Source organism: Adiantum capillus-veneris, chromosome 21 (assembly GCF_014529385.1).
Source record: "Adiantum capillus-veneris isolate H3 chromosome 21, ASM1452938v2, whole genome shotgun sequence".
NCBI classification, from domain to species: Eukaryota; Viridiplantae; Streptophyta; class Polypodiopsida; order Polypodiales; family Pteridaceae; genus Adiantum; species Adiantum capillus-veneris.
The window spans coordinates 59,160,819-59,181,204 of record NC_140951.1 but is presented as its reverse complement, the minus strand read 5'-3'; the positions used below and the strand labels follow the sequence as shown (position 1 = coordinate 59,181,204).

Below are 20,386 nucleotides of genomic sequence, written 5' to 3'. Positions count from 1 at the left end.
TCAGAAAAAGGACCCGCAAAGAAATGGAAAAGACGTTTTCCTCGCAAGTCAGAAGAGCAAAAGAAGGTCCTGAGGACAGAGAACAAATGCTTTATATGTGAGCAGCCTGGCCACATTGCTTACAACTGTCCTACAAAGAAAAGGCCAGCTGATTCTGAAGACAAGGAAGACAAGAAAGGAAAGAAGCCCATGGCTGGTCTAGTGCCAGATATGGTGGGCGACAAGCCAAATTCGGATGCAAGTGAGCTTTGCAGAGCATGGGGAAAGGTCAGGGATCAAACAGTGCTTATCTTCTTTGATCCAGGTGCCAAAGCCAACTTTATTTCCCCAGAATTGGCTTCAAAGTTGGGAATCAGACCTGAAGAGATGGGGTATACAGCAGAGGCAGGTTTGGCATGTCCTGGCCATACAGAGGCTGTGACACCCATCATTGGAAAGTTGCGTCTACATATCCGTTCCTATGTAGATGCTGAAGAATTTTACATCATGCCACTGGACGGATGTGATGTGTTGTTAGGTATTCCTTGGTTGTTTCGTGTACAGGGAATCATGGATGCCTACAACAAAAAGATCACTGTACAGAGCAGGGGAAAGACTCATATTCTGGATGTAAAGCTTAAAGGGGAGTCTATTCCTACTGTATCAGCTTCTGCTATTACTTCTGTAATGAAAAAGCATCTTTCTGCGTACTTGGTTTTTGCACGTGAAGTGTCAGATTGTGATGAATCAAATTTATCTGTGCTAGATAAAGAAAGGTCAATGTTTTTACCACAGTATAGTGACTGTTTTTCCGATTCATTACCGTCTCAATTACCGCCAGAGAGACCCGAGGACCATGCGATAGATTTGGTGCCAGGCTGTAGCCCACCAAATAAGCCTCCGTACAGGGTTAGTGCGGCTCAGCAGAAAGAGATAATGGGCCAAGTACAGGAGTTGTTAGAAAAGGGGCTGATTCAGCCCAGTTCATCTCCATTCTGTTCTCCAGTGTTGTTGGTGCAGAAAAAGGATGGCTCATGGCGTATGTGCATCGACTACCGTGCACTGAACAAGAATACCATCAAGAATAGGTTCCCTATACCTAGAATTGATGATATTATGGACAAATTAGAAGGAGCAGCTATGTTTAGCAGGATAGATCTAAAGAGTGGGTATCATCAGATCCGCATTAGATCAGAGGATGTGCACAAGACTGCTTTTAGAACAACGTTTGGCCTTTACGAATTTTTAGTGATGCCCTTTGGTCTCACAAATGCTCCTGCTACGTTCAATAGGATGATGGACAGAATTTTCCGTCCACACCAGCAGTTTGTTGGTACATTCTTTGATGACATGATAGTCTACTCAAAGAATGAAGAGGAGCATAGGCATCACTTGGCCATTGTGTTCAAAGAGCTACGCAGTCATAGGTTGCTCATCAATGCAAAGAAAAGTGAGTTTTTTCTGGAAGAGATTCACTTTCTGGGACACATTGTCTCAAAGGACGGTGTCAGAATGGATCCTGCAAAAGTCGAAGCGATCAAGTCATGGCCAAATTTGAAGACGGTGCATGATGTCCGAAGCTTTTTGGGACTATGCTCCTATTACAGAAGGTTTATCCGAAATTTCGCTGAGATTGCTTCACCTTTACATGCTCTTCAAAAGAAAGCAGTCACCTTTAGATGGACACAGAAAGAGATTTCAGCTTTTAATCTCTTAAAGGAAAAGATGACTTCCGATCCAGTCATTGTGTTGCCAGATCTTAGGAAGTCATTTGTGGTCCAATGTGATGCCTGCGGTAGTAGCATTGGTGCTGTGCTAATGCAAGATGGCAGGGTAGTAGCCTATGAGAGCAGAATTTTGCAAGGGCCAGAGATGACCATGCAGGTCTATGAGAAAGAGTTACTGGCTGTGATTCATGCGCTCTTAAGTTGGAAACACTACCTGCTAGGTGCAGACTTTGTTGTCCAAACGGACCATCAGACCTTGCGATACTTCTTGACACAGACAAAGTTATCTGAGAAGCATATGCGATGGGCAAATATCTTGTCCATGTTCCATTTTCAGATTGTGCATGTGGAAGGCAAGAAGAACGTTGTGGCTGATGCCTTGTCAAGGAAGCCACAAATTTCAGCTGTGTCGATTCCTTATCATCATGAACTTGATGATATGAGAGAACAGTATGCAAATGATGAAGATTTTGCAAGGGTCTTCGAGCAACTAATGGATGGACAACGTCATGAACACTATCTTCTTAAAGACGGGTTCATGATGATGCATGGCAGATTGTGTGTCACAAAGCCATTGCGACGCAAAGTTATGGAAGAGAGTCATGTCCCACCGTATGCAGGGCATCGTGGTATCGATGCTACAGTGAAAGCGGTTGAGACATTCTTCTATTGGCCTACATTGAGAAGGGATGTGGATGCCTTTGTGCGAGAATGCCTAATATGCCAAAAGGTCAAGTTTGACAGGCAAAAGGCACCAGGGTTATTGCAACCACTACCTATTCCAGATAAACCATGGGAAAGTATTGCTATGGATTTTATCTTTGATCTTCCAAGAACGCAGACAGGAAATGATGGTATTTGGACCATTATTTGCAGATTCAGCAAACAGGCTCATTTTATTCCTGTCAGGAAGAAGATAAAGCCAGATCAGATGGCACGCTTGTTTATGAGCAATATTTTCAAGTATCATGGCATGCCACAGTCGATTGTTAGCGACCGTGATCCACGCATGACAAGTTTGTTCTGGAGAGGTTTGTTTGAGAATATGGGCACCACGCTCAAATTCTCTTCGTCATTTCATCCTCAAACAGATGGGCAGTCAGAAGAGGCAAATTCTACTGTCCTAGATCTGCTCAAGTGCTATGTGTCAGAGCATAAAGGAAAGTGGGAGCAGTATTTGCCATTGGTGGAGTATGCATACAATAATACAGTGCATTCATCAACTGGCAAGGCACCCTTTGAGATAGTTGAAGGTGGCAAGAAAGTTCCTCCCATACTGCATACAAAGGACAAGATATTTGAAGCAGATAAGTATGTTCAAGACATGGATGAAATGTACAAGAAGGTCAAAGTGGCCTTAGAAAGGACTCAGGCAAAGCAAAAGAAAGCAGCTGATCGTCACCGTCGTGAAGTGGTATATTCACTTGGTGATTGGGTGCTTCTACGGTTTGAAAAGGCAAGGTTAAAGAAGATGAAGGGCAAGGAAAGACTCTTTCCAAAGCTCAGCATGCGTTACTATGGGCCTTTTCAAGTATGCGACATAATCAGTGATGTTGCATATAGGCTGAAATTGCCTGACAGTTGGAAGATTCACAATGCGTTTCATGTGAGTCTTCTCAGACCCTATGTGGGTGATGTGCCAGAAGATATGCCAGCTGAAGATCAGCCGGAAGTCGAGGAACTTGACGAGATCTTGGTCCCTGAACAGATTTTGGCACACAAAGAAAGGAAAGTGAAAGGCAAGGTTGCTAGGCGTTACTTGGTAAAGTTCATAAACTATCCACCAATGGATGCTAAGTGGATGGAAGAAGGTGAACTTGCAGAGTCACCAACTGTGTTATCACTTTACCTGGAAGCCTTCGATTTGCAACCTACCTTGACCCCTTGAGTTTCAAAGCTAAATGGATTGTCAGTGTGACAATGGCTTTTGAAACAAATGATGTACATGGTATTTAAAGTGAGCTCAAATCAAATACCTGTTACATGAATGTTAGAGCTGTACAGATTGTCAGTTTGGCAATTGCTCTTATGGAATGTCCAAAAGTTTGGTTAGTGCTATAGAAGTGAGTATTTCTTGTCAGTCTGTCAAGGATACAGTGATTGCTTCTATTAAAGAGTACATGTGTAACTGCATTCTTAAACTGTCGGTTTGGGTATGCTCGAAAGTGTTACGGGATCCAACGTGTACTAGAAGACAGTGGCAAAATGTGCAGCTACCATTTTGTCATTGGAAAGTTAGTGACTCAAAGCAATGGCAGAGTGCGAAGCTACCACTATGTCATTGGAACAGGGTTCACACGCAGGCAATACATGAGTCGACGAGGTGTTGAATACACCAGGGTTGACAATGAGCATGTATGTGTCGTATATGTGTCGACATGTGTTGAATACATCAGTGTTGACAGTAAGCATGGACGACATAGATGCAAACGAGGACGTTTGAGATTTCAAGAGGGGGGTATGTCACCAGCGTGTGACTACTATCTATCCTTTTTGTTGATTTCTTTCTTATTATCTATTTACTTTCACTTTTTGGAAACACCCCTCGGGAAATCTAACTGCCCTGCATTGCATAGCTAGTGTGGAACTGTCCAGAGGGAGTCCAGGCCTGAGGGCAAGAGAGCACTAAGGTTGGACAAGGACTATGGTTAGCCAAGTGGGGTCATTGACTAGCCAAAGTGGAATCCTTTGCTACAGAGGCTACATTTCAGTTTTGGATGTGGCCACAGTGTACAAAGAGGGTCGGATGACCTAGAAAGATATAATGGCAGCATCTCCTAAAATTTAGGGAACTGCTATTTTGGGACCTGAAAATGTCTTCGCGTCATTACGTGCAGTTTGACATGGGGATCATTTTGTTACTCTGTGGCCAAGTCAACAGAGGCTGCAGGTGAGATATTTTTAGACCCGAGGGTCTAAAGCGGGAAAATGCACAAATGAGTGACACTTGGCACTTTGAGGCCAGTTTACTACTTATAGAGAAGGCAAAAACGTGATTTATAGTTGGGAGGCTCATTTTGCAAGTCTCTGTCACAGGTTAAGAGCTATGGAGTGCTTGCTTTCCCTCTTATGCACAGTGCGGTGCCAGGAGTGATGCCCTGCACGCTACGCACTGCCCTCTCTCTCCCCTTTGGCAGTATGTTATGCCCCTCTAGTGGGCTCTTCATTTGACCAATGTACAGTTGTGTGGGTTCATGCGCGATTGCCGAGGCAAGAGCCTCTTGCACAGGTACTGGATTAGCTAGCGGCTAATCCCCCCGCAGGTACAGGTGAATTCGGAGAGGTTTCACGCCAGAAATCTCGTCCGATTCAAAGGGCAAGTAGCCCTACAGGTGCGGGAGCTCGAGGACTTGCTAGGGATGCGACCGGCACGCGAAACGGAGCCCGAAACAGTGAATTACAGCCTGCTGTGTATTTTTGCAGGTTTAGGGTTTTGGCCCTAAACGGACCCTAATACCCCCAGGAGGTTCGGGGACGCAAGGGGACCGCTGTACAGGCGATCTGGAGCATTTTCAGGGCTGAAAACAGAGAATTCAGCGTGCTGCAGATTCTCGCCAGGTTTTGCAAAGTGCCCGTATGCGTCGGGAAAGTCAGTCAATGCGTGGGAATACTGACCGTGAAGGGTTCTAGTACAGTTATGTTGCCGAAATCGGGCTGGAACAGTGGAAATTCAGCCGAGTTTGTGCGGGGCAGCTTGTAGGAACCACAGCGTTTATTCCCTCTTTTGAACAATAAAGAAATACCGAAAGGGGCGCCTAAGTTAGGGGCCAATATGGTGTCTGTCTACTCATACAGGTGCAATCTAGCAGCCTGTATCCCTCTCCCCTTTGTTGTGTCTTGAAAGTACAGGTAAAATAGACGACTAATAATGGGTGAAAGCTAAATCAAGGTTTAAAGTAAAGTCTACCGCCCTTTTTGGATTGAACAGGCCGGTTTCAGCTATCCTGACTCTGGCGTGGCTGTAACAACTGCTCTCGAACCTCTAAAGCCGCAACCAGGAACGGGCCAAACCTCCTCTGCTCTCGGCCTATCATATGCTGCTGTAATGAGTCTCCAATGCCATCTCTCTCTCTCAGCTCTGTATATGCTGGGCATCTCATGACAAAATGCTCCTCACTCTCCACATACGTTTGGCAAATCCGGCATGTACGCTCCTCTCGTGGTATGCCTCTGGCTCTGCCACTCTCAATCTCTAGCTGATGTGATGACACTCGTAGCTGGCCAATGTTGACCCGAAGTCGGTGTGGCATGTACTCTTGCATGTATGATGGAATCTCAATGAATCCCTTCTCTGAGAACCTCAGAAAATGCTCATAGTAATATAGCATTTTAGGAGGTAGGGTGTCTGTGGGCTTGCGCCATGTCCTCTGAATATATGTATGCCATATCTCCTGTCTGATGACCCTATTCCACTCAGAGCGTGAGAGGGTATAGGTCGGGGCCTGGGTGTCATACTGGAGTGGTGGTAGTCTATCAATATCAAAACCGTGCTGAGCTAGCCAATCTCGTCTGGGCATACCATGAGCTAGTGTCCCCTGCCTGTGCCATCTCTCTAGATGCAATGAAGGCTCTATGAGAGATCCTATCTGGATCCATATCTTTGAATCTGCGAAGAAGGCAAACAGTCTGAAAGAGTGCCTCTACCAACATCGGTGGTGTAGCGGCTAGCCAGCTCAGCTCTAATAATGTCGTGTGGAACTGATGGCTTGCTGCGAATCATCCTGGAGATCATAATAATTTGTGGCCTCTCTATCTGTGTCCATACTGAGTCTGCCAGTCCCGGTCCCCAAATGGCCGAGGCATACATGAGTGCAGGTGTGACCAGTGTGTCAAAGAGCCACCCCTTCGTCCGGGGCTCCTGGAAGTGGGCCTGGTGGCACTGTCTCTCCATCAGAGCTAGTGATGCGTATCCTCTGGTAAGTCTATCTCTGGCTGCCTGTGTCATGGAGAAGGTCCCTGATGCTGCGGTGAATGTAACCCCCAGATATACATATGAGCCTGTCACTTCTATATCCCCTCCAATTACTGTAAATCTACTCTGTCGGCGAATCTGAGCCGATGTATGAAATATGAGAACCTTGGTCTTGCCAAGGTTCACCGTGAGTCCTCTCTGTGAGCAGAAATCATCCAGGGCCTGCAAATGTAGTTGTAGTCCCTCTGCCGTCTCTGACATCAGGACAATATCATCTGCATATAAGAGTATGTGTACAGTAGTCCCTGCAATATCCACACCCTCTCCACCCCTGTGCAAGATGAAGTCTACAATCTCGTCAATGTATAGACCAAAGAGTGTAGGTGATAGGGGGCAACCTTGTTTCACACCAATGGTGCTCACAAGGGTGTCAGATAATCCACCCGGGCATCTCACTCTGCCAGATACATGCTCATACAATGCATAGATCCCCCATGCCATCTCCTCTCCAATCCCAAGCGTAGCCAGACATCGGAAAAGTCTCTCTCTAGGTACTGTGTCAAATGCTTTGCGGAAGTCAACGAAGCAGCAATATAATCTCCTCTTCCTCACCCGTGTCTGGTCGATCAGACAACGAAGGGTGAAGATATGATCAATAGTAGAGAAAGCTCGGCGGAAGCCTGCCTGTCCTGGTGTCCTCATGCCCTCTCCCTCTGCTAGAGAACTGAGCTCCTCCTCTAAAACCGCGCCATATAGTTTGGCCAGTATAGGACCAATCATGATAGTGCGATATGTGCTAGGATCCATGGCATCCCCAGATTTGTGGATAGGCACGATGGTGTGCGCTGTCCACGACTCTGGGAATCCCTCTGAAAGCGCGCGGTTGAAGAGGTGGGCAATGAGTGGTGCCAATGCATCACAGCCATATATAAGATGCTCTGCCTGTAGGCCTGCCTGATCTCTAGCCCTCCCATGCTGTAGGTGGGATATAGCTTTCTTCACCATGTGGGTGGTGAAGAAAGTAGATGATGTGGGTCGGGTAGCCGATGGCGTAGGTATGGGTGGCTGTCCTGGGATCTCGTATAAGCTCTCGGCATATCTGTGCCATGCCGCTGGGTCCTGAATAGGAGTGGATGGCCTGGGAGGTCTGATCCGACGCCATGCCTCAGCACTATTCTTGCTCATGAGTAAATGATAGATGTCCCAATACTGGTGCTCCTCCCACTCCCGTCTTTTACGATGGGTAAGTGTCTGCATCTTGCGCTGAGCCTGGCGATGTGTAATCTCCCCTCTGGTCTCCAGTATATGTAGGTGTCTGTGTAGATCTCGACATTCGTCGTCGTACCACCTGTTTTGTGGCATAGTGCCAGTGCGTGGAGGGTGTGTGTGTATGTGATGTGGGAAACTTTGAGTGGCTGACTCGTGTAAGATGGATGTAATGTGTGTGGTGAGTGTGTCCAGAGGGGCTGTGGGGTCTAAGTGTATAAGGTGCTCATGCAGGTGATGTATATAAACAGGAGTGAGCTCATGAGTGAAAGAAATGGTAGTGTAAGTGTGAGGGGGGGAGGCGGGGGGGTCAGCAAGCTGTGTAGCAAAAAGGGAGAATGTGAGATAAGTATGATCCGCCCCTATCGGTGTGCGTGCAACGCTGAAGGAGTGTATAAGCTCTGTTGTCTGGGTAGAGCCCAACAAATAGTCTACTGTGCTCTCTCCGCCACTGTGTGGGAAGCAAGTGAATCCCCCAGAATCTGGCCACCTCGCCATCCCGTTATAAATAACGAGATGGTGCCTGCTGCCAAGCTCAAGAAGGTGTCTGCCATATCCAGTGTTGTCCTGTCCCCCATCTGCAGACACTCTACTCACCCCCATGTCCTCTGCTCAAGTGCCCTCATGATCTCCGGCTGCTCCATATCATAGATCTCACACTGTCGGCTCTGTGTCCTCCCGTTGAAGTCCCCCATGAGGAGGACTTCCCCGAGTGATGTGTAGTGAGAAATGTCCTCCGACAGTCGGGAGTAGGGGTCCTGGATAGCATATCGTGATCCATGTGGTGAAAAGTAGCATATGGCAATGTATAGCCCTCTCTCATGGGTGAGCTCTAGCCGTACCCACATATAGCATGCCTCCTCGTCTCTACTCATCACCTGTATCCGGTTGTGTAAGCTCTGTTTGAATAGTATGGCCACCCCTCCTGACCCCCGAGCTGTACTCTAAAATTACAAGTCTATAGGCTGAAAATTCAGCATGGAATCACTGTCAAACAAGTAAGAAAACAACCTTGTTGGTTCCCCTCATTTGCATGTGTTGCCCTTACAAGCACATACAAGAGTTGGAAAAACTCGCCAGTTTGTGTGCCACTCCAAAGGCCTACCAATGGGTCACACAATCACTTGTCTTCTCTTGCATGTCGAATGCACAAAAGTGATGCTCTTCGATGAAGGAGAAATTCAGCAGTGGCTTCTTCATGGATTCTCCTTCATGTGATCACTTCGGCAAAGCTTCTCCAACGTCTTCCTTCTTTACATAAGCTTGAATGAGAGAGAGAGGTAGCATGTAGAGCTTGAGGGAGAGATAGCATGTAGAGGGCAATGGTGATAGTAGTGAAGAGGCTTTTTTGGTTGAGACTTAGAGAGTAATTTAAGCAATGAGGGGATACTCCAAAAATGAGGGAAAAGGGGCTTGTTTTATAGATAAACTTGCCTCTTGAATAAGAGGTTATGTGTTAGCATTATCACAAGTGTCTTGCTAGTTTTCTAAAAAAATAAATTATCGTTGACAATTGTCCTTACATGTCTCAAGTATCTTGGCACAAGTGTCGTACAAAAAAAACGAGTGAATTGTCTTTTGTCTTTGACAAGTGTCCTTACACAGGTAACAAGTGTCTTGACACGTGTCTTATTTTTGGAATACTCCTTTAAGATTCTTCGAGCCCTTGACTAGAAGCTTCTAGAACATTCTAGAATCAACGAAAAACTGATAACAAAGCCATCAATATGGGAAGCTCTTTTCGAATAGAATACCTAATGCTCAAGCATTTTCAAAACAAAACTCAATGCAAGTGTAAGGTGCAGGAGAAGTGAATGTTGAACTTTGCTCAAGATGAGTGCTCTGAACTGTGCTAAAGGGTTCCTTTTACTTACGAAAGGGAGAGCCTTCCGTTCCTTTAGTGAGAGAGTGCAATGGACACAAACAAAGTGGTGAACACTGTGAATGAAGGTGCATGAGACTGAGAGATAGAGAGAGAAGAATACGACACCAGAATATTGTCAAACCCTCCTCCGAAGGCCCCACTCTCTATGGCGAGAGCGGTCTACTTATGATTGCACAAATCTCTACAATGCTTTGGACTTGCCGACGATGTCGATGATGATGAGGACGACGACGAGACGGGCTGAAATCTGAAAACGCTAAGGTTGAAATCTGCAAATCTTGTATCTACTGAATTCTGACTCTAGGTCGATGACGACGATGCTACGACGACGTGCTGAAAACGCAGATGTTGAAATCTGCGTTTTTCGGGCTGAAACTGCAAACTGCGTTGGATCTGACCGTGCGGCGAGGATCTGCTGCGGGAAGGTGAGATCTGTGAGGTCTGGGACTTCTATTGCGATGTCTGATTGCTGAAAACTGAAAACGCTGGTCCTTCTTGATGCCTTGTCGCGACGGAACTGCAAAAACGCTGAGGTCTAGGCTGATCCAAAAACGCTAGGCTGAATTTGGTCTCCTTGCAAAAACGCTAGGGCTTTTGCTGTTGCCGGTTGTCTTGCAGATCCAAATCGCTAGGCTGATCTGTTGTTCTACTGTCGCCCGGAATCTGCAAGTGCAAAAACGCTGGCTTCTGTTGTGGATGAGAAACGTTAGGTCTCTGCTTGGCAAAAACGCTAGGTTGGTCTTGGGGGGTTCTGTTGAGAAGGTGCCTGTTGAGCAAAGGTGCTCTTGCTGTCTCTTCTGCCAGAAAGTGCTAGCGCTAGGTTTCTATATATACAAACTTAGCAAAATTGCCCTACCTAGTTCCCAAGTCACTTAAAAATAATAAGTGAAAGTTGGCTAAAATAGGGAAATTAGGTCTATGCATTGTAAAAATGCTCCTGATGGATTCTGATGATAATGTTGATGATCATGCTGTGTGCAACCAGAGGATATGCATCTACTCTAAGTGTCTGGACATGCACGGTCTGCGAACAGACTTACAAAAGTGCTAAATCACTTTTTATTCTAGACTGACTTGACTGAATTGAACCCCGGTCATGCTGTAGCTTGTCCATGGACACATAGGGTTGTATGTGTCACGTGACAGCAAGTCATTGTGCATGTTTTACTATGTGTGCCTTTTCACAAATACGGATGCATGCACATAAATACTTTTGAAACTATTAAGTTATATCGTTTAAAAACTTAGAAATAATGTAGAGGGACATGACACATGGGACCAGAAGATTGGCTAGTCCCCCCTTCACGAGATTTTCTATTAGTATAACTTGATTCCTACAAACACATGAATTGCAGAGTTTTTCGTTCCAAAATTAATATGTTGCAAAAAATGCATGTGAATCATTAGCCTAACGGTTGAAATTTTAGCCGGAAACGGCTATGTATGTCCGGTTTTGAATTCCTCTATGCGGAAGCGATCACTTCTGTTAACTCCTTGCTTGTGGAGTGTCCAAGTGAGGTTGCCTTTGCTGAAATTCAGTGTCGGGAACTCGATAGAGTGCTGAAAAAACTGTCTGCACAGCTGGTAGAGCACTTGTCTGAGTGCGGCTATCTCCAACGGGTTGCACGCTAGCTTTTGTTGGGGTGACCTTCGAGTGTGTTGCGTAACCTATGCATGGCCTTCTCGAGAGCTTGAGCATGAAATAGAGAGAGAGAGAGAGAGAGAGAGAGAGAGAGAGAGAGAGAGAGAGGCGTTGAAACAATCAAGTCAAACATGCTTCAGAGAAGTATTTATATTGTGGTTGGCTAGCCATTTTCTTGGGCGGCCAGAGTCAAAATATTAAATTGTGACTTCTTTTGAACAAAATGGGGACACCATCTTATTTATGTGTTTGTCCTGATGCGTTCTGCATTGAATCTGGCTATTGTTCTACTTATCATACCATCTGGACACCAATAAATTGTAGATGGCACATTGCACGAAAAACCTTACACGTCTGCTAAATTATTAATTGGTACCAATAAATTTATAAATTAGTTTTGTGTGCATAAAAATCATTTTTATTCATTTATAGTCTTAGCTAAAAATATTACATCCTTGTGGCTTTTAAACAATTGTCCTCAATTGTAGGGCTTCATGATAATTATGCAGGATGTTTGGATAATCTTTCAATTCTAATTCTGTCATCCACTGAGCATCTAGAGGGGAGTAATTCTTGAACTTCACTAAATACTTACGATGAGTCAATGAGTCGTTTGAGACTTTAGTTGTTGCTAAATTGGGTTTATCTTACAGAAAAATAATTCTAAATGAATTATTGGATTTATAAGTGAGAGGGTTTTCTCGCTTGGAACACCAAGGAAAAATAATTCTAAATGAATTATTGGAATTTTAAGTGAGATGGCTTTTCTCACTGGAGACATCCGAGTACAGAGTATTCCTAGTGCGTCATTCAAAGTATTGACGGGAGCACTCAGAACGGGAATATCTGTAAGGCCACCAGGAACGGGTACTTCTGATGCGTCACATCGGATGGGTGACAGGGAGCATTGGAAAGAAGTATCCGACCATCCGGGAACGGACATCTTAGATGCGTCATAGGATGGGTGACATAGAGCATCTTGAAGGAGATTGTACCGTAAGTTCGGTAGGAAAGGACTAGGTGATGGGTATTCCTGATGCGTCACAAGGTGGGTGACTGGTGTATCGGAAAGGGAATATCCATAGTCGGGAGGAAATTCTGAACAGTGTTAGAATTGTGCACAAGGAAAAGCAAGCACTTGAATGAAGATGGGTTCAGAGGAAACTTTGAGGAAAAACAGATGCTTTCTGAGAAAGCAGGATTGCTTTTCGGGAAAGCAGATGCTTTCCCGCGAGGAAGTCTATGTTTGCATTGCAACTGTGCATGTGATTGCATCCAGGGACGCCTGGGAAGTGCTGTGAAAGCATTGTTTTTAACTTAAAAGGTTTTATTGAGTTTCTGGGCAGGTTCAGACTATTTTTAAAATACGCTGGTCGCCCACTTAATAAGTGGGCAGCCATCTGATAAATAAGGTAACAGATCAGCCATCGTTTTCTCTTTCTATTTTTCTGGTAGAACAGCGAAAAAAAATTTGAAAAAAAAAACGGCCGCAATCTCTACGCGAGCAGCTATTCGTGCCCGTGGCTAGGAGCTATAAAAGCATCACATGCCCTCACTCACAGAGGAGGAACAATCTTTGCAAGGAGGAGATGCTGCTGTAGATTTCAGCCGTAAAGAAGACGTTGCCGGTGATGCCCATGGCTGCCCCAAGTGTACCAGATGTCGCCAAGACCCAGTGTGTGAGTTCCCTCGCGAAGAAGTGCCTACGAAGCATGTTTCCATCGCGACAAGTTGCTATTTTTCTCTGTTTTCAGCCCATAAACGTCGTAGACGGGGTTGATTTATGAGAAGGAACCCGAGAACACACCTCTTTTGTGTGTAGGATTGGAAGAGAGGATTTTCTATGTAGAAATCTCTTCCAGGGGATTGCTTTTCGAGAATCGAGTTACGTTTCGAGCGTCGAGACTTTGAAGGTAACGATTTTCATGTTATGATCTTTGAGTATTTGATTGTAGGTGTACTTCCTCTTCGTGAGGGAGTAGGAGCAGAAGAAGGCACGAGCCTCTGCAGGAGAAAAGCACTCTGAGGAACTAGAGCCAGATCAGCCCAAGGGTTACGTACCCGAGTTTGGGAAGTAGATCCACGGATCGGAGAGAGGTAGTCTCTCAAGTTGTGATCCGGAAGTTGGGATTCCTAAGTAAGGACTTCGTGTCCGGGAAAGCAGAGTTGTTCTGTGGGAAGAGGACTCTGGAAAGAGAGTTGGAAAAGAGTTGCAGGGATGCCATGCCTTGAGTCTGGAAGGTGAGATCCAGAGGCAAGAACCTTGATTCTCGAGGAATTGGAATAAGGAACGGAAGTTTTCCTTGGAATAGGGTTTTTCCCTAGGAATCGGAAGCTGAGGCTTCCAAGAACCATCAAGTCTTATTCCAGAACGAACGTGGGAATACGTTCGGTTCCAAGTGCTTGTATAGACTTCTCCTCAGTAATAAAGATACTATTACGGGGGGGGACCAACCCATCTTCTGGTCCCCAGTACTGTGTCGATCTTCTCACTCTCTCTCTCTCTCTCTTTATTTCTCTCTATATTCTCTGGCTTCAGTAATAAGTGATAAATCCTATTTATCTGAATGTATTTTATATTGTTATGCGCTCCAGTTTGTGACATTAGTTGTCGCTCCTGATGTATAATTTGTTCTCGAAGAAGAATCTCTGCAGTTTCGTCTACTTCAAGGGTATCTTCAGTGAAACCGGCCCGTAGGGCGGTAGACTTTGGCTTTCACCCGAAATTCTTTACTTTACTTTAGATACAGAGAGAGAGAGAGAGAGAGAGAGAGAGAGAGAGAGAGAGAGAGAGAGAGAGAGAGAGAGAGAGAGAGAGAGAGAGAGAGAGAGAGAGTACTTTGCAACAAGAACTTGTGACGGAAATTAACACTTAAGTATACACACGGCTCGGAATCTAGAATGCTCCGAGCAGACACCGACAACCTGTAGGCTCCAAAATTGGCGCCCCTTTCGGTATTCTTTATACTTTGAGAAGGTAAAGTACAAAGTAGGTCCTGGAAATTCTTTATGTGTATTCAGCTAGATACCACCTGTTTTGGCCAAATTTCGGCAGCATAACAGTCCCAAAACTTGCGCGAAACCAATCTCCCTGCTGGAACTCATTTCCTTTGGCACAAACTCTCTGATTTCTGCCCCAAAACAGTAAATTCAGCTCGCTGTATTTATTGGTTTTTGCCCTGTCTTCAGCCCTAAATAGTCCCCGAACTGTCCTCTGTCAGTGGGGCATTGTTTCCAATGGTTCTGATGTCCGCATGGCTGAAAAACAGTCAAATTACAGTGCATAACCAGCGCTGAAATTGCACCCATACGATGAGGTTATCACTCTCATCGGAACCTGCTTTTGGAATAGCAGTTAGCTACTCCTGTTCTTGCTCAAGAAGGCTCTTGCCTCAGCACAAAAGCATGAAACCACATAGCTGTACATCAGTCAAATGAAGAGCCCTCTTGTGGGGCATCACATAACTGCACGTAGGGAAGAGAGAGAGAGAGAGAGAGAGAGAGAGAGAGAGAGAGAGAGAGAGAGAGAGAGAGAGAGCAGTGTGTAGTGTGCAGGTCATCACTCCTAGCACCACACTGTACATAGTGTCACAAGACCGGGCACCATGTGCCAATAGAAAAGAACAGATCGAACAGACTTTTAACGCTTAAATAATAACTGAACTGAGAGAGAGAGAGAGACGACAAGCGACACGGAGTGGCGGAATTCCACCCCAGAGAGTATTGGTCCCAAACCTTGGCGCCCCTTTCGATATTTCTTTATATTGCATCAACACAGTACAAGCCGGTACTCCAGACTCTGCATCTTCTCCAGGAAGCATGCCAGAGAATGAGCCCTAACCCCATATTTAAAGGCCCTTGGCCTAAAAAGCAATTACAGTGAAAAGCCTTCAAACTCAAAAGCATCTGGTCCAAAAGCAAAGCCAAAAAGCTGCTAGTGCAATTTAGGAAAATTCGTACAGCTTGCCATGTCATCAGCCAGCGTAAAACATGGAAATCCGTACAGCCTACCACGTCATCATGCCAGCGTGTGTGCGGATCCTGCTTTATTTTAATCCTTTATGTGACTTGGGGCTCCAACGAATGGGGTCCTCATAAGTTGGTAGGACTTCTTCTTCTGTTACTTGTTCTTCTTAGGGTTTAGGGCCTAGGCCCCTCGGCCGACATCTGCAAGTTGGCTCCCTTCTCCAAGGCTTTGACATGTCAGCAGTTTGTGACATCTCCCCTTCTTGAAAGAGAGTAATTGTCCGCGATTACAGCATTTCTGCAAAACAGCTCAAGTTAGCTCAAAAATTTCCGAGGGTCATTCCGAGGGACATTTCGAGGGACAATCAGTTTGCTCTTTTTGTTAAGGAGTTAGCTTCTCCTTTCGGCTCTTTTGATCAAGGTGTTAGCTTCTCCTTTCAGCTCTTTTGATCAAGGTGTTAGCTTCTCCTTTCGGCTCTTTTGATCAAGGAGTTAGCTTCTCCTTTCGTCCAGATCGAAACTCTTGATATTCCGGCGTAGTAAAATTAGCCATCACACCTAGACCGTGCTGATCTTCTAGGGGTGTCTTGATGCACTAAAATTACATACCCAGGCAATCTCATCCAATTAGGAATATTCAGTAGTTGGCACATCACAATGCAACACAAATGCTCACATATGCATGTTACAAAGATAGAAACATAAAGCCACCAATGAACACTCCCCCCGCAAATAACCATCCAGGTCCGGGCCATGAGTTGTTCAACGATTCCTCATCACTCCTCCCGCAAATAACCTAAAAGGGTCTGGGCCATGAGATATAGAGGCTTTTTACAACCAAACGCCCCGTAAATAACCACAAGGGTCCGGGCCATGAGTAAAAACAACACTTTTCAATCATTCAATACTCCCCCTGCAAACAACCACAAGGGTTCGGGCCATGAGTATGGACAAGCATTCTCACCCTCCGCCCGGGAGTATAATCACCAATCGTTGAAACCAGTATTAAAACCAGAGTCAAACATTTCAAATCGGCACCAAGATAGGTTCAAAACAGATACCATCCATTTCAAACAATTTCAAACAAAGCTTCAAACAATACTTTCTCAAACAAAGTACAAAAGAATCTAATTATAAAACAACTAGAGAGTTCATTCAGCCTTTCAGGGTTTTGTTCGGACAACCGAACTTTGAGGACGACTGGCTTGTCCTTTTGCATCACGGTGATGGTTCGGTTCCGAACTTGGAGAGTCGCATCATTCTTGTCATGTCAAGGCATGCTTAATAGAACATCACAATTGCCCAACTTCATAATGTGGAAATCCGCTTTTCCATGATAATTTTGTATAGTCATTGGAAGTGCACCAATGAGCGGTGCCACTTTCTGAGTTTGCCCCGTGGGTAGCTCAAATCAATTTCTCCACCCTTTGCATCATAATCAAAGTGCATCTGCTTCAAGAATTCTGGATGGATGAAATTCTCCATATCTCCTGGGTCAAAGAAAATTAGGGCTTTCAAGCCGTTGACTTTGCCATATGCTTGACACAATTTATATGTACTTTCAAGGCGTATACCATAGATGTCAGTTACTAATCCAATGGCCGGTTTAGCTCGTTTGGCTGGAGATGGTCCTCGGTTTCTGTCGACTGTCGACGCGGGAGTCGGCTCCGCAGGTTTGTCAGTACGTTGGGGACAACCAAAATAGTTATGTCTTGTTTGAAAGCATCTCGTTGTTGAGATGTCAAACGAGGCCTTTGTGGTTGACTTTCACGAGACTCGAGAATTTGTTCGTTGTTGCTGAGAGTTGTGGTTAGCGGTCGGAGATTCTTCTGTGGTAAACTCCAACTTTCCTTTCATAAGCTTGTAGCCGACCGCGGCATGGTCCATAAGCTCTTGCATGGTGGAGACTTGCTTGGATAGACAATATTCTTGCAATGGTGATGGTATTGCAATGGTGTATCGCTTGCATTGGGCCTCCAAGGGAACAGATCTAAAGAAAGACACCGGAAGGTACACGTCGAGAAACCTTTGGTTATATTCGTCCATGGTTTTGGTGGCAAGCATTTTCAAGTTGCCCCACTCTGCCAAAATCCGTACTTCAAACATAGAAGTCATGTAACTATGTGTAAAAACTGTCTTGAAAGCTTGCTAGGTCCTTCGAGCATGCGGTTGTGTCGCGATTGAACTCCACCATTGCATAGCATTATCTTTAAGAAATCCCGTTGCTCGAGAAATCTTGGATTGTGTATAGTTTCCCAAAGCATAGATGTTGTCGAATTGCTGTAGAAACTGCAATGCTTTCTTGCGATCTTTCACCCCGGAAAAAGTGAAAAATCTGATTGTCGTGCTGCCATCTTTGAAATCTTTGGGTTGGTTAGACGTATATCCCGGGTATGGATAATAAGGGTATCCATATGGGCTCCAACCATTGTAGCCTGGTGGCGGTGGTGGTGGTGGAGGTGGGGGCAATGGCGGTGGCAAAGGCGGTTGCACTGGATCGGGGTCAGATGGGTGCACCATATTCCTGAAAACTCCCCCGATCGGAAAAGACAGTTGAGAAGGTTGCCCATTGGAAGCTCTCGTACTTTCTGGTGCTGGAGGAGGAGGTACCACCTGGGGCATCAGAGGGGGTAACATGTAGCTCAAAAATTGTTGAGGATGCCGCGAAAGAATGTCGTGAAGCTCGTTGAGCAGAAACTGCAAATATTCTACTGAATCCATGAATTCCAAGTCTTGGGTTCTTTATGGCTTATGACCTGTAAGACACAGCGATGAAGACAGGAGCGCGCCCGATGCGCGATGAAGTAAGGGTGGGAGTGGCTAATAAGTCCGGCTTGGAGGGGGTATCAGAGGGGGTAACATGTAGCTCAAAAATTGTTGAAAACTTTGCAGCATCAGAAGATTCTGCTGAGGATGCAGCGAAAGAATGTCGTGAAGCTCGTTGAGCAAAAACTGCAAATATTTTGCTGAATCTATGAATTCCAAGTCGTGGGTTCTTTATGGCTTATGCCTTGTAAGACAGAGCGATGAAGACGGGAGCGCCTCCGATGCGCGATGAAGTAAGGGTAGGAGTGGCTAATAAGTCCGGCTTGGAGGGGGCATCAGAGGGGGTAACATGTAGCTCAAAAATTGTTGAAAACTTTGCAGCATCGGAAGATTCTGCTGAGGATGCCGCGAAAGAATGTCGTGAAGCTCGTTGAGCAGAAACTGCACATATTCTACTGAATCCATGAATTCCAAGTCTTGGGTTCTTTATGGCTTATGCCTTGTAAGACACAACGATGAAGACGAGAGCGCGCCAATGTAACAGGGAATGGCCGTTTTCATGTCTTCGTTCCCCGTTCCCATTCTAAGTTCCCGTTCTGTGTTTCAAACGTGAGTATCCGTAACAGGGAATGGCATTTTGTGGCAGTTGCCGTTCCGCGTTTCCCGTTCCTGGTAACTATGGAGCACGCCCGATGCGCGATGAAGTAAGGGTGGGAGTGGCTATTAAGTCCAGCTTAGAGGGGGTAACATGTAGCTCAAAAATTGTTGAAAACTTTGCAGTATCGGAAGATTTTGCTGAGGATGCCGCGAAAGAATGTCGTGAAGCTCGTTGAGCAGACATTGCAAATATTCTGATGAATCCATGAATTCCAAGTCTTGGGTTCTATATGACTTATGCCCTGTAAGACACAACGATGAAGACGGGAGCGCGCCCGATGCGCGATGAAGTAGGGGTGGGAGTGGCTAATAAGTCCAGCTTGGAGGGCGAAGATACGAGGGCGAAGATACCTCGAATAAAATTCCAATAGCTGTGTCTGTTCTTTTGTAGGACCGGTATGCTTTCAGAAAAGCACACGCTTGATGCTCTGATACCGCTGTCACAGGACCGGGCACCACGTGCCAATAGAAAAGAACAGACTGAAGAGACTTTTAACACTTCAATAATAATTGAACTGAGAGAGAGAGAGAGAGAGAGAGAGAGAGAGAGAGAGAGAGAGAGAGAGAGAGAGAGAGAGAGAGAGAGAGAGAGAGAGAGAGAGAGAGAGAGAGAGAGAGAGACGACACGCGACACGGAGTGGCGGAATTCCACCCACAGAGAGTATTGGCCCCAAACGTTGGCGCCCCTTTTGGTATTTCTTTATATTGCATCAACACAGTACAAGTCGGTACTCCAGACTCTGCACCTTCTCCAGGAAGCATGCTAGAGAATGAGCCTTGACCTCATATTTAAAGGCCCTCGGCCTAAAAAGCAATTACAGTGAAAAGCCTTCAAACTCAAAAGCATCTGGTTTAAAAGCAAAGCCAAAAAGCTGTCAGCGCAATTTACGGAAATCCGTACAGCTTGCCACGTCATTAGCTAGCGCAATTTACGGAAATCCATACAACCTGCCACGTCATCATGCCAGCGCAATTTTCGAAAATCTCAGTTTTTGCGTGTGCACAGGTCTTGCTTTATTTTAATCCCTTATGTCACTTGGGGCCCCATCGGATGGGGTCCCCATAAGTTGGTAGCACTTCTTCTTTTGTTACTTGCTCTTCTTAGGGTTTAGGCTCCTCGGCTGACATTTGCAAGTTAGCTCCCTTCTTCAGGGCTTTGACACGTCAGCAGTTTGTGACACATAGAGAGGAAAACAAGCACTCCATAGCTCTTAACCTGTGACAGGTTCTCAATGAAGCATCCCCCCAACGTAAATCGAGCGCCCCCTGTACTGCGCTTGACCTATAATGCATCTGTGAACAAATAGATGCAAAAAGGGGAAGATTTCCATGGCTGCCAAAACTTGCCTATCGCTGAAAACGCATCAAAACAGCCCTGTAAACGCGTATCTGATGCCTTCCAATGCTGAAAATGAGCTCCTTAGTCCTAGGTAAAGTCATGGGAAGCTCAAAAATGGAGAGAAATGATTGAAAATCAGAGTTATCAGCCTCCAAAACTGCTCCAAAAAGCAAGTTACGAGTTCTGTTCTCCAAACTTGGTAAATTGGCCAAAAAGTGCCACTTGGCACTCATACATGCAATTTCCC

The 20,386-nt window shown here is 45.5% G+C and overlaps 1 protein-coding gene and 1 pseudogene across 1 annotated transcript in view; one reads left to right on the top strand and one right to left on the bottom strand.

Moving 5' to 3' along the window:
- Positions 1-20,386, top strand: part of LOC147431015 (RPM1-interacting protein 4-like) — a gene marked incomplete at its 5' end in the record, with an annotated part of 98,076 nt that overhangs the window by 19,471 nt on the left and 58,219 nt on the right. The gene's annotated exons all lie outside the window — the stretch shown is intronic.
- Positions 6,150-8,732, bottom strand: LOC147431016 (uncharacterized; annotated as a pseudogene).